This window comes from Bison bison, unplaced genomic scaffold, assembly GCF_000754665.1.
Source record: "Bison bison bison isolate TAMUID 2011002044 unplaced genomic scaffold, Bison_UMD1.0 scf7180017864128, whole genome shotgun sequence".
Classification (NCBI taxonomy): domain Eukaryota; kingdom Metazoa; phylum Chordata; class Mammalia; order Artiodactyla; family Bovidae; genus Bison; species Bison bison.
The window spans coordinates 3,116,841-3,126,976 of NW_011494700.1; positions in this window are offsets into that span (position 1 = coordinate 3,116,841).

Genomic DNA, 10,136 nt, shown 5'->3' on the forward strand with positions numbered 1-10,136 from the left:
CTGCGCACTGGAACTCAGGGAAGGTCATGGAGGCTGAATGAAGGCTGTTTCCTATAATCGAAGAAATGAGGTGTACAGAGGCCCTATGCCCAGGAGCCCCAGAGCAGCCCTGCCTGGTATCAATTGTGATAGTTACAACTCCTGGAGGAAAAATTATCCTTAGCTATAACAATATTCTCAATATTAGCCACATTGAAATTATATTATATATGTATTAATAATATCATCACCAACTCCAAATTGGCACTTGCTCTCTACCTCTATGGGCTTCCCAGGAGGCTCAGTGGTAAAGAGTCTGCTCCCTAATTCAGGAGACAAAGGAGACATGGGTTCGATCCCTGGGTCAGAAAGATCCCCTGGAGGAGAAAATGACAACACACTCCAGTTTTCTTGGCTGGAGAATCACATGGACAGAGGAGCCTGGAGGGCTTACAGTCCATGGAGTCACAGAGAGTCAGAAATGACTGGCGATTGAGCAGGACCAAGCAGGCAATCTACCTCTATAAGGATTAAATCATGAGCTGCTGCAGCTGCTGGCATTCAACATCCAGTGGAAGGAGTTCTGGATGGAGGTCAGGAATGAGGTTCTCTGTGCCCTCAGAAAAACTGGCAGAACAGTCTTTCAGATAGATGTTTTTCAGGAGATTTTATGAGCCCAATTCTTGCATCTCCTCATATCTAGAAAAACACTCAGATCATTCTCAGTGACATCTGTTCCTCATGACTAACAGCAAGACTCTACCAAAATGTGTGCTTAATCACACATACCCCACTTCATTAAGTCGTGTATAGCACTGACCCTTCCCCCTACCTCTTTGGAGCAGTTTCTCGGAGCTATCTGAAATGCTCTCCCCTGGGCTGTAGTTCTCATTTTGTTTCAAATGAAACTTAATTCACAACTCTCACATTGTGTCTTTTTTCAATTAACACCATCATATTCATATGATGTATGTATATCAATTGATTAATAGATAAATTGAGCTTACCTAATTTTAATTGAACTCTAAAAATATTCCTGAAATAATGATCTGATAAAATAAAGGATAATAAACTCTACTTAACTCATTGTAAAAGGGGAAAAGCAACATGGCAAAATTAATTGATATATAAATGTTTACTATGCACACGGTATTTCTGTTATAACCTGAATGATTTAAGTTAGAATAATTAGAATAAATTCACATATTTAATGGTCTCCCCAAAAGGAAGGAGAAAAAACATATGTGCACAACTAACAATGTTGATGTTGTTCAGTCCAAGTCGTGTCCAACTCTTTCCAAATCCATAGACTGTAGCACCCCAGGCTTCCCTGTCCTTCACCTTCTCCTGGAGTTTGCCCGTTTATGTCCATTGAATCAGTGATGTCATCCAATCATCTCATTCTCTCTTGCCCTCTTCTCCTCTTGCCCTTAATCTTCCCCAGCATCAGGATCTTTTCCAATGAGTTGGCTCTTCGCATCAGGTGGCCAAAGTACTGGGGCTTCAGCTTCAGCATCAGTCCTTTCAATGAGTATTTAGGGTTGAGTTCCTTTAAGATTGACTGGTTTGATCTCCTTGCTGCCCAAATATAACTTCATCCAGAGAAGAAGAAACCCTCTCAATGTGTAGGAGAAGGACAGAGGTTGTTTTTGTTTGATAAGGAAAAGGGAAGATTTCATAGAAGTATCACTAAGCTAGATCTTAAATAAGGGGTGAACTTTGCTGGTGAACATGCAAGGAACAGACATTGTAAGTAGAATGAACAGCAAGGGTAAAGTTATGGGGACAGAAACCCTCTACATATTGAAAACATGTTTCAGTGTAATATAAAAAGCAAGCAAAGAGGTAGTGGGAGATAACATAGAAACATTATTTTTTAAACTTACCTTAGGGTTTCTTATCTGTAAAATAGGCATAAAATAATCCGCCTATTTGTGAAACTGTAGGAGTCGATGCATGTGAATTTCTTGGTGCCAAACACATGAAAAGCACTTGATAAATGGTAGCAACTGCTTCTGCATTATAAATTTTTAATAAATATTCCACAGAACTTAGAAGAAATCATACTCTCTGTAAATATGAAATTGTGATTAATTTACTTCAATTAGATCAGTCTTATACTTTTCAGTACTTGTATTTATTTACTTAGTTGATCATTTGTGGTCTACAGCAGGAGTTGGCAAATTACAGACAATGGGCAAACCCCCCTGCAGCGGCATGTTTTTTAAATAAAGTATTCTTGAAACACAGTCGCAGCGGCTTATTTATATGATGTCTCTGGCAGAGCTGCAGATTTGTGACAGAAACCATGGCCCTCAGAGTCTAAGATATTTAGTATCAGACCCTTTCCAGAAAAAGTTTTCCAACCTTTGGTCTAGAAAGAGGCAAAATTCCATTTCTTGTTACAATTTTTTTTCTAAATTTCTTCTAATACTTACAGCAATTTTCAATACTGATATTTTTGGTTCTACATTTCCTGATGCTTAGGATTCACTGTGATATATTTAATTTGTATCATTTTCAAGTGCCTTATGTTTTGCAGTTCTTTAATAGATATCTATATTAACTCCTGATATCTCTTTGTTTGTATCTCTCAAGTTAAGTCTTTTTCCTTGTTATGATTGCATCTCTTTCAATATATTTTTAAAATTTAATACAAGGTGAATTTATCCCATTGGCCTATATTTTTAAAATTACTTGTCCTTAATACTATCTTTTTATGTTATATTTTCCTTTGTACCTACATTTTGTTCTGTGGGATGCATGTATTGCGTCTCTGTATGTGTGTATGAGAGAGAGATGAAAAGGTTGTAGGATAGAAATGAAAAAGAGAGAGAAAGGAGAGAATCCAACTGCAGATAACAAAATCCACTGTAGATAGTTTAAGCAGAATAGGATTTTCTACCAGGCATGTATTTCAGTGGTTTGTGAAATTGGTGGAAAGGCTGGAAGAGCAGTGTCTGGGCAGAGTTCCTTTCTCCTGGATTTGCACTGCTCAGCCATGATTGTGGTTGAGAAGCTGGAGGTCATGGACAGGAACTGTTGAAACCGAGAGCTGTGGCCAAGACCCTCAGTTTGTCACATCAGGAACACTGCCATTCCCATTGTGGCTGATGCTTTTTTCTGGGCCACGATGCTTCCACTGCGATCTCTATCAGGAAATGAATGCTTGGTGCTCCACCTTCCTCTGTCTCATGTTCAAGTTCAAATCGGAGTGAATACATGTGATGGGTTTCCTAAAACCCATCAGGAACCCCAGTGCATGGATGTCTGGGAAATGTATATTTTAGCTCTCTGTTCTCTGCAATATATAATTGTTGAGCAAGCCAATCTACCATATCCATCACCTCCTATTCTTCCCTGCTTTGAATAGTTTGCATAGCTTTGAATAATACACATGAGTTTAAATAGTGCACATATATTTCTGTTTCTTAATTTATCAATATTAATCGGGATCTATTGCCTCTCAAATATGAAATATGAAGTATCCAACTCTATTTTCTGTTAAATATGAAAGATAAGGCAATAAACTCACATATCCATTTTTTTTCATCTTTGTCATACTTTATATAAACCTTTCTCAAGGTTTATAGCATTTACATTCTGTCCTATAACTGTATTTCACTCAGCGACTGGCATTTGTTCTACACTTTTATAGATTTAATTATACTGAAAATCTTTTCTTACTATGGCATTTCCTTTCTTGACATTAATTTGATATATCTCATGCTTGGCTGTATTTCATTAACAGATATGTCTACCTTGCAGCATATTAGTAAAAATTGAAATAATGTGCATAGAACTCCTGGTGCATAGTAGTGCCCAATATGAGGTCATTCCTATTGCTTTTATTTTTTATTAATAAACAAAAATTAATTGAAAAGACAATCTGAGAATGTAATTAAGATAGAGGCAGAACATAATTCACATCATATGAATAAATTTTGGACCCTATTTTTTTCTAAGTGACTGCTTGATTTCAGTCTTTCCTCTGATACTATATTATGACATTAAACTAGATAACTTTTTCAAGGGCACAGAGTCATCAGTTTTCTGAAATATGACCCAAGAAATTTTAAAGAGTCATCTGTGACCTTGGACAAGTTATCTAGTTTAGTGGGTCTCAGTTCAGCAATGTTCATAATCCCTTCAGCCTCTTACCACTCTATATTGTATTTTCCTGACTCTTGGTGGATTACCTGTAACTATTTTTAGAATCTGTTTGCCTTCTTCCAGGTGTTCTGAATGCTCCTTGACATATTTTCTTCTCAGTCAGTTGATGTGTGTGACAAGGAATGCCAACTAATTTTAGTAATAATCTAAAAAGTCTATCACTGAAAAAGAAATTTATATAATGCTTATCAAAATCCAAGGGTAGTGATCTTTTGCTTATCTACTGATCATATCAAATAAATGTATGCAATATGTAAAATAAAAATGTGACTTTATTTGTATTCAAGTCCCAAGTAGAATTTTTGGAAATTCTGGAGCTATTTTGGATATTTATTTGAAAAAAAATCCAAATATCATTGGGGAAAAAACATATAATGACTTCCAGTGGGCTGAAAGTCTCATTAAAATGAGGGATATTGTTGAAACAAAAATTAAAAAAAAGAAAAACCTCATGACTTCATGAATGTGGGTTTTTTTTTTTTTTATGATTGCAGGGTGGTCACAGGCTTCTAAAGCTGTGGTCTAGAATATTCAATTAAAATATCATAACTGGATATCATGATATTGATTTTCAGAAATATGATCCAGGAAAATGTAAAACTCTTAAGAATTAACACAGCAATGATTTCTCAAAACACTCATATTGTTGAAATTGGAGATGATAGGAGAACATATCTATGAAAGCACAATATTAACATTTAGTGGGAAGACATTTTTTGAGTCTGTAACATGGAATAGAAATTTCAGTAAGAGGCAACTTCGCACTGGTTAGTCTTAACCAAGGTTATCATGGAAAAGTTAATAATTGCATCTGCATATTCTCACTAAGTCTATGTTTAGCGTCTGGAATTATGGCACCCCACTCCAGTACTCTTGCCTGGAAAATCCCATGGACGGAGGAGCCTAGTGGGCTGCAGTCCACGCGGTCGCCAAGAGTCGGACACGACTGAGCGACTTCACTTTCACTTTTCACTTTCATGCATTGGAGAAGGAAATGGCAACCCACTCCAATGTTCTTGCCTGGAGAATCCCAGGGATGGGGGAGCCTAGTGGGCTACCATCTATGGGGTAACACAGAGTCAGACACGACTGAAGTGACTTAGCAGTATCAGCAGCAGCAAGTAACTATAAATAAAAAAACTAGCAGCTACCTAGGCCCTTCTGACTTTGGACTTGCGCACAAAAGAAGTGTTAACGGGAACCCATTTGCAAAATTTGAAAATGAATCCTGAATTTTTTTGCAGAACAGTGAATTTTGTGAATTGTTTTAGCACAGAGACACCACCATACACAATCATAGCAACCAGCTCAGAAAAGTCAGAGTCTTTGAGACCCCATGGACTGTACAGTCCATGGAATTCTCCAGGCCAGAATAATGGAGGAGGCAGCATTCCCTTCTCCAGGGGATCTTCCCAACCTAGGGATCTAACCCAGGTCTCCTGCATCACAGGCAGATTGTTTACCAGCTGAGCCACAAGGGAAGCCCTGTATATATGTTGGTATTGCATGAATTCTTTCACCTTCCAGCTTTGTGACTTTGGGAAAGTGGTTTCCTCTCCCTGAGCTACCAAGGTTGTTTAGAGATTTACAGCAGGAAATTCATGGGAAATGATAAAACTCTATACAGACATTACATTATTGCATAATTACATTTTGAAAAGCATGACATCAAGAATTATTTAAGCACAGATCAATTAATCAGAGAAGAAATTTTTAAAGCAACATTTAAATCCAATGCAATGCCTTAATATCCAAGCATTAATAATTCTTACCACTGTTTTCTTAACTATAGTTAACTTTTAATTATCTGCAATACAGAGCAATTTATCAACAGTGAAACTTCATCTCCTCTACAGAAGCATTGTGCTAAGATTTGATTACTGATCAGCGGGATTTTTAATTAAAATACAATATGTGATGCTGGAGGAATCTGCAAGGTGAAACTGGCTTTCGTTTTTCTTCACCAGCCCAGAAAAGGATATTTAAAACATAATTGCAGTTTTATTCCCTATCTCAACACCCTAGAGACTGTGAAAAAAAAAGTGCCACAGAATCTCAAATCATATCTTGATTATTGAATGCTTATTTACTTAACCAGTGAATCTCATTAGCTCTTGTAAACTGCAGGAAGAGTCTCAAGGGAGAGCTTTGCTTTCCTTCCAGATTTCAACACAGGCTCTAGAGCTCCCTTGCTGGACGCCACTCTGAATTTCCGATTCAGTAGATCTGGGCTAGGGACCAAGAATCTGCCTTTCCAATTCATTCCAAATGATGCTGAGGCTGCAGGTCTGGGAACAAGCTGAGAACCAATACTTAGTCAAAGGGACACTGAAAAGAGAGGATTCAGACCTGGATTCTTGTGCTCTGGTGATGGATAGCAGTCTAAGCAATATTGTGTAACTTCTGGGCTTCTTGAGGTTAGGAAGCCATTTCTGCTCCATTTGGACCAACTGATCCTGAGAGAATACTGCCTCCTTGACAGAGGAGAGTGGGCAAGGACAATGTTTACCTTACCGACCGTCTCAGGTTGCTGGACTGTCTCCTAGGGAGACAATTAGTAGTCCTCAAGGCAGGGATTAGCCTGTCATGAGACACCTGGAAGCTGGTTCCTAAATGACTTCATTTCTCTGTTCTTATCTATAGTGTGGTGATTTCTTCCAACAATTTCATTTCTGTTTTCAAGTTCTTGAGGACATATCTCCCAGTTATCCTAATATATTGCTTGTAATTTTTTTCTTTTTTATAAACAAGTAGATTCGCATTGTTTATAAGAAAAGAACAACTCTCTTACCTTCCTTGTTGGGTTAATTGAGACAATCAAATAAGAAGAGCTCTATATGAATAGAGCTCTATATTCATAAGCTATTTATGTGGTTGAACAAAAGCCAGATGGGTATGACTTACATCAAGGAGTTAATCCATAACAACAAAAAGAAGAGAAAAAACAGGCAAGCCCAAGGGTTGTAGCTAAGAGTGGCTCTGAACCTTAACACAAGCTATCTAGAGAGGGTTGCATCGCATTTTGGTGGACAAGTTTTATAACTCCTTGGTGAATACAAGATTGAAAGGAGGATGATTGACTTTGTATAGATGTGCCTGGACATCCTGGTAATCCAAGAGGCAATATTATTTCAGTAAATCTGGTTTTGATTTAAATAGTTCTTATTCATATAAACAAGATTCTGCTGACTGCATACTGTATGTCACGATGTGAGCTCCCCTGCTCACACTTTTAGTGGTGGTTAATAATTCCAATGTGCACATGGATGATGATTGGTAGGTAAGCTGGAGTTGGCTCCTCACCCTTTTCTTCCCCACATTCCAGTTCCTCTATTGCCAATCAAAACTTCAGCAGAAAGGATGCTCTTAGCCAGAATCAAGTTACTATAATGGAGACAAAGTAAAAATGACCAGAGAAATGAAAAGATTGAGAAGTGAAACAATAGTCTCCCCCTAAAACCCAATAACCTCTCTCAGAGAGGAAGTCACCCCATTCTGTCATAGTTCTAGTTTCCTAGGGTTGGGTTAGGATGGGGATGCTTTGGTTGGGGAAATACAGAAATGTTAAAGCTAAACCTTGTGAAAGGGGCATATCCTGGTGATTTTTTATGTAAGAGACCATTGGGGCACATTCTCTCTCTCTTTTTTCTCTCATCTTGTTGAGGTGCTACAAATGGGCTGGCTGTGATTTACAATTTAAAAAATATTCTTATTCCTAAAGAACAAAGGGATCAAGATTGTTAAGGCAAGTTTGTGTGCCCATTACATGGTGAGGCCAAACAATCTGAAATGACAGAGTTTGGAGCAGAGAAAGTTTTGTTGCAAGGTTATGCAAGGAGCCAAGCTCCCAGAAGGGTGTTGGCAAAGAACTTTAACAAGTCTGATGAGGAAGCGGTCTCAGGGTCTGTGATCAGTGCGTGCACAATTCTCTGATTGGCTGATGGTGAGCTAGCTGGGTGATGTAACGGGAGTTGTCATTATCTGTCCAGGAGTCCTGAAGCTATGTGTTCATGGTCCTCAAGTAGTTAACATCTTTCTTTTGTTGCAGAAGGGGAGGTTTTTACATTCTGCAAAACAACTCAGAAAATGTGAGTTGTTAGATTATCTAGGTACTTCAGAGAGGAGCTAAAGCAGAGGATAAGGCGGAAGGTTTCCGCCAACGCCCAGCCCACCCCAAGGCCCCATGGGGTCTTGTTCTCAGGATATCCTGAGAGAAATTTTGGACTAATATTTAAGGGAAAAGAGAATGGATTTCATGACATAATTAGTCTTATCCAAGTCTTACCCAGTAGCTTAACTGGTAAAGGATCCGCCTGAAATGTAGGAGACCCTAGTTTGATTCCTGGGTCGGGAAGATCCCCTGAAAAAGGGAAAGGCTACGCACTCCAGTACTCTGGCCTGGAGAATTCCATGGATTGTATAGTCCATGGGGTCTCAAAGAGTCTGACAAGACTGAGTGACGTTCAAAAAACATCGTCTTACCCAGACTAGTTCACTAAGGGAGAAAAGCTAAAAGGGATGCAGGGGGAAGAATTCCTGTATTTTGCTGGAGTGAGTCCTCTGTTGTATTGTTCACAAATTTAAGAAAAATGTTAGATTTATAGATGCATTTGTAGAATTCCTGGTATTTGCTTTGTGTGTGTGTGTGTGTGTGTGTGTGTTGCTTAGTCATGTCCAACTCTTTGCAACCCAGTAGACTGTAGCCCACCAGGCTCCTCTGTCCATGGGATTCTCCAGGCAAGAACACTGGAGTGGGTTGCCACTTGCTTCTCCAAAAGGAACTATAGAAAGAAAGAAAGTGAAGTTGCTCAGTCGTGTCTGACTCTTTGTGACCAATTGGACTGTAGCCTACCAGGCTCCTCCATCCATGGAATTTTCCAGGCAGGAGTACTGGAGTGGGTTGCCATTTCCTTCTCCAGGTATTTGCTTTAAAGTACCTTAATGGAATGAAAAGACACTTACTCCTTGGAAGGAAAGTTATGACCAACTTAGATAGCATGTTAAAAAGCAGAGACATTACTTTGTCAACAAAGGTCTGTCTAGTCAAGGCTATGGTTTTTCCAGTGGTCATGTATGAATGTGAGAATTGGACTGTGAAGAAAGCTGAGTGCCAAAGAATTGATGTTTTTGAACTGTGGTGTTGGAGAAGACTCTTGAGGGTCCCTTGGACTGCAAGACATCCAACCAGTCCATTCTAAAGATCAGTCCTGGGTGTTCATTGGAAGGACTGATGCTAAAGCTGAAACTCCAATACTTTGGCCACCTCATGTGAAGAGTTGACCATTGGAAAAGCCCCTGATGCTGGGAGGGATTGGGGGCAGGAGGAGAAGAGGACGACAGAGGATGAGATGGTTGGATGGTATCACTGACTCAATGGACATGAGTTTGAGTGAACTCCAGGAGTTGGTGATGGACAGGGAGGCCTGGCATGCTGCAGGCCATGGGGTCGCAAAAAGTCATACACGACTGAACGACTGAACTGAATTGAACTGAACCCTAATGGAGGCAGGGAGGGAAATGTGTATGTGTGAATATTATCTGTGAGGCAGCAGTGAGCAGTGGCATGAAGCGAAATCTTCATTCTCTGCCCAGTAATTGAACCTGGGCAGCCTGGAAGAAAACCAGGAATCCTAGTCACAAGACCAGAAAGGGCTAGAGGCTAGAAGTTATTATTTCCCTGGATCTCTGCCCCCAGTGAAAAGTGCACTTCTCACGGAGACAAAATCTATAAAATGCAGGTACAAAGTTTATTACTTAGAGACCTAGTACAACAACAGTGGGAAGCGATTCATTCAGTTAAAATAGAAGCAAACTAGGAGAGAATGGGTGTGGGTGTCTCTCATAGTGAGGAGGAGAGCAATAAAGAAGTTCAGTTCAGGTCAGTTCAGTCACTCAGTCGTGTCCGACTCTTTGCCATCCCATGAATCACAGCACGCCAGGCCTCCCTGTCCATCACCAACTCCCGGAGTTCACTCAGACTCACG